A 6,407-nucleotide genomic window follows, 5' to 3' on the forward strand; every position below is an offset into this window, starting at 1 on the left:
TGGCCCCTGTGTGTGAAGCTCTGCCTCCCCTGGAGGGTGGTGTCATCAAAAGCTTAATGGTTAAAACACTTCTTACTCAATAATCAATAATCCAACACATCAGAGGGTAAGTAGGCTTACAGATTAATGGGTAGTAGCTTAGAGAGGGTGGGTGTATTAGTCTGTTCTCATGTTGCTGATAAAGACATACCCAAGACTGGGTAATTTATAAAGGAAGGAGGTTTAATTGGCTCAGTTCCATGTGGCTGGGAAAGTCTCACAATCATGGCGGAAGAGCAAGGGACATCTTACATGGCAGCAAACAAGAGAGAATTTGTGCAGGGGAACTGGCCTTTATAAAACCATCAGCTCTTGTAAGACTTATTCACTATCATGTGAACAGCATCACTATCATGTGAACAGCACAATTGAATCCGCCATGTTTCAATTATCTCCCACCAGGTCCCTCCCAAGATAGGTGGAAATTATGGAAGCTACAATTCAAGATGAGATTCGGATGGGGACACAGTGGCTTTTGTGAAGGAATTTTAGGCCATATTTGTCTTATCATGCAAGAAAAGGGGGATAGGTTCACTTGTTTTAGGGTTCATTGGTTTTTTCCAGGAAGGGATTTTTATTACCTTTCTTGAGGCTCTGTGACCTCAGAACAAGGCAAATAGGCTGCAAGGCAATACTTGAAAAATCAGAGTTAAAACTAGAAGGAAAGATGATCCTACTTGAGCCTTGTACAAATTCTGTAACGTAGATACAGTAGGTGTGGTCTTGTCTCTGTTTTACAGGTGAGAAAACTGTGATCCCCAGAGGCTTAGCAAGTGCCCATGGTGCACATGTAATAACCAGCAGGTGTGAGATTTCAATTCAGATCTTCATATATGGGTTCCAAGAGTGTGAATCAAGAGGCATTAGAGTCAGGGCTCAATTTGATTCCATATTTTGGAGAACGGGGACAGGACAAAGCATATGACTCTTTGCTTCAAGTCTAGTTGAAGAGACAATGCTTCTGGAAGGAAATTCAGCAAATACGTCAGTCAAATAGTTCCTGAATCCAGAGCATGTCCCAAGGAGGGGACTGGTAACTAAGTGAATGGCACAGGTTTTTACTTCCAAATCACTCCAAACTTATTGAGAAAAGCTATGCCTTAGTCAGGGGGCTATAACAAAATATTTAGGCTGGGTGGCTTAGAAACAACAGAAATTGATTTCTCCCTGTTCTGGAGTCTGGGAGTCTGAGATCAGGGAGTCAGCATGGTCAGGTTCTGATGAGGACCCTCTTCCAGGTTGCTGACCCCAGTCTTCTCATTGGAAGGAGGGCTAGAGAGCTCTCTGGAGTCCCTTTTGTAAGGATACTAATCTCATTCATGGGGGCTTTACTCTCACGACCTAATTATCTAGACCTACCTCCTAATACCATCACGTTGGAGATTAGGGTTTCAACATGGATTTTGGGGAACACAAACATTTAGTTCATAACACATGAATTCCCTTACACCTTTTTTTTTTTTAAATTTTGAGACAAGGTCTGCGCTCTATCACCCAGGCTAGAGTACAGTGGTGCTATCTTGGCTCACTGCTACCTCTGCCTCCCAGGCTCAAGCCATCCTCCCACCTCAGCCTCTCGAGTATCTGGGAATATAGGTGTTATAAAACCACCCAGCTAGTTTTTATATTTTTTTGTAGAGATGAGGTTTCACCATATTACCCAGGTTGGTCTTGAACTCCTGAGTTCAAGTGATTTGCCTACCTCGGCCTCCGAAAGTGCTGGGATTATAGGCATGAGCCACCAAGCCTGGCCCCCCCTTTACCCATTTTGAGGTTGACATTCAAAACTTTTATTTGTAGGTTCAAATCCTTGCAAAAAATATTCTGGAATATTATAAATATTGACATTTTAAAATAAAAAGTTGCATGTTTAAAATATTGTATCCAATGGGTTCAAACCCATCATTATTTAAAAATGTATAAAAAGTTATTTAAAATTTTACATAGTCTCTGTTTTTCTTTGAAGTTACTATTTTAAAAATTTCCATACAGAGTCTTACTCTAATGAAATTGATATTTATGCTTCAAAGACTTTTACTGATTATTGTTATGATTCTCTACAAGCAAACATACACACACACACAGACACACACACTCACACACACACACACACATTGGAGATGGTATATAGGTTTTCTGGCACCATAAGATTTTTAGTGCCTAAAGAAATTCTTCTAGATTGGATTTGAAATTCAACTGTTATTAATATAATTGAGCCACATAACACAAATTCATTAACAATGTGAGAATTTTTTTTTTTTTTTTTGAGATGGAGTCTTGCTCTGTCACCCAGGTTGGTGCAATCTCTGCTCACTGCAGCCTCTGACTCCCAGGTTCAAGCGATTCTCTGCTTCAGCCTCCCTAGTAGCTGGGATTACAGGCACGTGCTACCACACCCAGCTAATTTTTATATTTTTAGCAGAGACTTGGTTTTGCCATGTTGGCCAGACTGGTCTCGAACTCCTGGCCTCAAGTGATCCACCCGCCTCGGCCTCCCAAAGTGCTGGGATTACAGGAGTGAACCACCACACCTGGCCGAGAAATAATTATTAAGCATAAACATAACGTTTTATTAGACTACGTTGCTTAATAAGATGGATAGAGCTTCTTAAAAAAGTCTGTTCAAAAGGAGGAAATTACTTATTGTTCTAATGATACAGGGATCAGCATTAATTCTGTTCTTACTCTTCATTTTTATAGCTGTAAATGCTGAGAAACCTTGTTCACATGTGAATAAATCGATAGACATGAAAAGAATTTTGTTACAGGAAAGACACTCAATTATTTAAGCTCCTCCTGAGCCAGATGCCAAAAATCACATGGCAATTCACCATAAAATTTATTCTTAATGATCTATGAGCTGACAGCTCAATTAGGTCTTGCCGTAATATTTTTGAAAGCAAAGAATTGGAAGCTATTGGAATTGTGGAAGGATTTATCCCCTAGACTGTAGGGTTATTCATTTTCTCAACACTTAACTCCAGTATTTAGAAGTATCCTTTTGTGTGATGCCTTTGGAGCTTTTGGACTTGGGGACGATACACCATAGTAAAATTCAGGGTAGGGAGAGGTAGGCTGTGTGTGTGCATGTGTGCGGGTGTACATGCCTGTGTGTGTAGAAGCAACAGGATAAATATGAAAAGGGAGAGAGGAAAAGTTGATGCAGGATTCTTAAGCACTCCTGGGCAGCAGGAATGTTCTCAGGTCAGTTTTAGAGTGAGCATGTTTGAGATTTGAGAACCTGGAAACTGACAATTTGAAAACTATTCCTTTGCTGGGTGTGGTGGCATGTGCCTGTAGTCCCAGCTAGCTATATCTGTAGTTCCAGGAGGCTGAGGTGGGAGGATCACCTGAGCCTGGGGAGGTTGAGACTACTGTGAGCCATGATTGTGCCACTGCCCTCCAGCCTGGGTGATGGAGTGAGACTGATAGGGTTTGGCTGTGTGTCCCCACTCAAATCTCATTTCAAATTGTAATCCCCGTGTGTGAAGGGAGGAACCTAGTGGGAGGTGATTGGGTCATGGGGGCAGTTTCCCCCATGCTGTTCTCTTGATAGTGAGCTCTCACAAGATCTGATGGTTTTATAAGTGTTTGACAGTTCCTCCTTCACATGTACACTGTCTCTCTCACCTGGCACCATGTAAGATGCCTGCTTCCACTTCCACCATGATTGTAAGTTTCCTGAGGCCTCCCCACCCATGTGGAACTGTGAATCAGTTAAACCTCTTTCCTTTATAAATTACCCAGTCTCTGGTAAGTTCTTTATAGCAGTATGAGAATGGACTAATACAGAGACCGTGTCTCAAACAAAGACCCCAAACCAAACAAAAACAGCAAAACTATCCTCAAGGCTGACTCCAGAGTCTTCATGGTGTGCATACTCCCATTTGAAGCTTGCTGCTACAGGCTGAGTAGACCATAGTGGGTATGGGGAATGGGAAAAGGTTTGCCAGGCAGCTGGGTTTTGTGGATACCCAAGTACAAGAGGTCCAATTTGGACAGCAGGGAGGGGGAGAGACGTGAGCTTTAGAGTGAGAGCTCAATCAATTCAAATCCTGGCCTCATCCAGTGGGTGCAGAATCTTGGAAAGTTATTCACTTTAATAGGCTTCTGTTTCTCACTGAAAAGTGGGGGTAAAAATGATATTTGCAACTTTAGGCTCTTTGCAAGATCCCACAGAGACAATGAAAGACAAGGTTTCAGGCTAGCATAGTCTTCAGGGCAAGCGTGGTCCCTGTGCCCAGCAATGTCCTCCCACTCTCATGGTGGGGACTACATTGGGGTGAGGAGTCTGTGGAGCCAAGGGGACATGCCTACCTTAGCCCATGCTCTCTCTTTTGTGCTGCCTTCCAGTACCAGGACCCTGGAAGGAATTCCCTCCAAGTCCCTATGTCTTCTCCCAGGGCTGCACGTGTCTCTTCCCTGATCCATTGTCCCAGAGTGCATCATCCATGGGTGCCCCCATCAGCCTGAAGAGTGGCTAAGGCCCGTCAGGGTGCAGGACTGAGTCAGGGGAAGGAAGAACAGGGGGTAAGGTTGGGGGTGTGGTCAGTGTTGGTGGGGGGCAGTGGCAACTTGTGAGCAGAAGTTTTAGGCTTGGGTGGAAGGAGGTGAGGGAAGTCTCACGGCCTGATGTGGGGCTCTTCACTGGTACATGGATCATGGGGGTGAAGGTGGGGGAAGAGATGAATCTTGGTGGGGGGTGAAAGACCTCCCCTCTCAAAATGAGGAAAAGAACATGGTTTCTGGGAGTTTCACAAGAAAGTAGAAGAGGCCAGATGTGACCTGGTGAGGGACGGTGGAATTCTTTGCAACCCCATCTTCCCATTCCCACTCCTGCCCAAGAGGAAATCATTGTCTTTGGCAGAATATGCAATTGATGTTGAATTTGTACTATCCACAGTTATTTGGATGAACTGTTGCTTCACACATGTGTTTTTGTTTTCGTTTTCCATTTTGTTGTTAGGTGGGTATGTTTGTCAAGGTCAGAGAATAGAACTAATTTTATTTAACGATTTCTTACCCTACTTCGTAACATTGAAGTATTGAGACTTATGTATGTGGACCTCAATTTGTACCCTTGCTCCAGGTCCTGCCAGTGTTAAGATCAGTACTGTTTCTGCTGCAATAAGTATTTTCTTAAACACACAAACAAAACAATAAAAAAATAAGAGGTGGGCAGGTTATATTAAAATATGTCATTCCCAGCCGGGCGCAGTGGCTCACACCTGTAATCCCAGCACTTTGGGAGGCCGAAGTGGGTGGATCATGAGGTCAGGAGATTGAGACCATCCTGGCTAACATGGTGAAACCCTGTCTCTACTAAAAATGCAAAAAATTAGCCAGGCGTGGCGGCGGGCGCCTGTAGTCCCAGCTACTTGGGAGGCTAAAGCAGGAGAATGGCATGAACCCGGGAGGTGGAGCTTGCAGTGAGCTGATATTGCGCCACTGGACTCCAGCCTGGGCGACTGAGCGAGACTCTGTCTCAAAAACAAAAACAAACAAACAAAAAAAGTCATTCCCAAATGGAGGATCTGCTTCTTCTGGGGGTCAAGCATCACTGTACTAGAAAGAAGAGGCCAGACTTGCCTAGTTCTTAACCTTGGCAGCTCATTGCAACCACCTAGAGAGCTTTCCAGATGACTGGTGACTGCGTCCCACCCCTAGAGGTCCTGATTCATTGATCTAGGGTGAGGCCAGGCATCCAGCTATCTAAAAGCTGCCAGGCGATTACAATGTATAATCAGGGCTGGAGGAACCCTCGATTGGGTTGAGATAAGCTGAGTGAAGGCTTACCTTTTTCAGGTGGGTTGTGTTATGCCTGGTGAGAAAAACAACTGGTTCTCTTCTAATCTGGACTTTTTGACCACTGTAACTGCCTTTCAAACAACTGCCTACTAATTACATTGCCAGATGTTGTTGAATCTCTGTACCTCAGTTTGCCCATCGATACAATGGAAGATAATCATAATTTCTTACCTTTTGGGGTTGTCCTGGGGATTAATAAGATAATTTGTAAAATGTTTAGAACAGTTGTTAGCACTGAGCCGAAGCTACATGGCATTTCCTAAATAAGGGCTGATTTGTTCCTGATGCATTCAATCTGAGACATCCCTTTGTGGACCATCGGTCAGGGACAGATGCCCGGTATTCTTTAGCTAACTTTAGCAAAGGTACACAAAGTGGCTTGTTTCTGGACATTTGCCCACAAGGAAACAAACAGACCACACAGTTCCATCTGTACCAACTCAATGATGTTGGCTATAAAAGGAGCATTAGGGAGCAGAACAACATGTAATTAACCAGATAGGCAAGATTGTTGAGTTCAGCATCAGCTTTTATTTTTCTGTCTATTTTGGGTGGTGATG

The sequence above is a fragment of the Theropithecus gelada genome, chromosome 10, assembly GCF_003255815.1.
Source record: "Theropithecus gelada isolate Dixy chromosome 10, Tgel_1.0, whole genome shotgun sequence".
Classification (NCBI taxonomy): domain Eukaryota; kingdom Metazoa; phylum Chordata; class Mammalia; order Primates; family Cercopithecidae; genus Theropithecus; species Theropithecus gelada.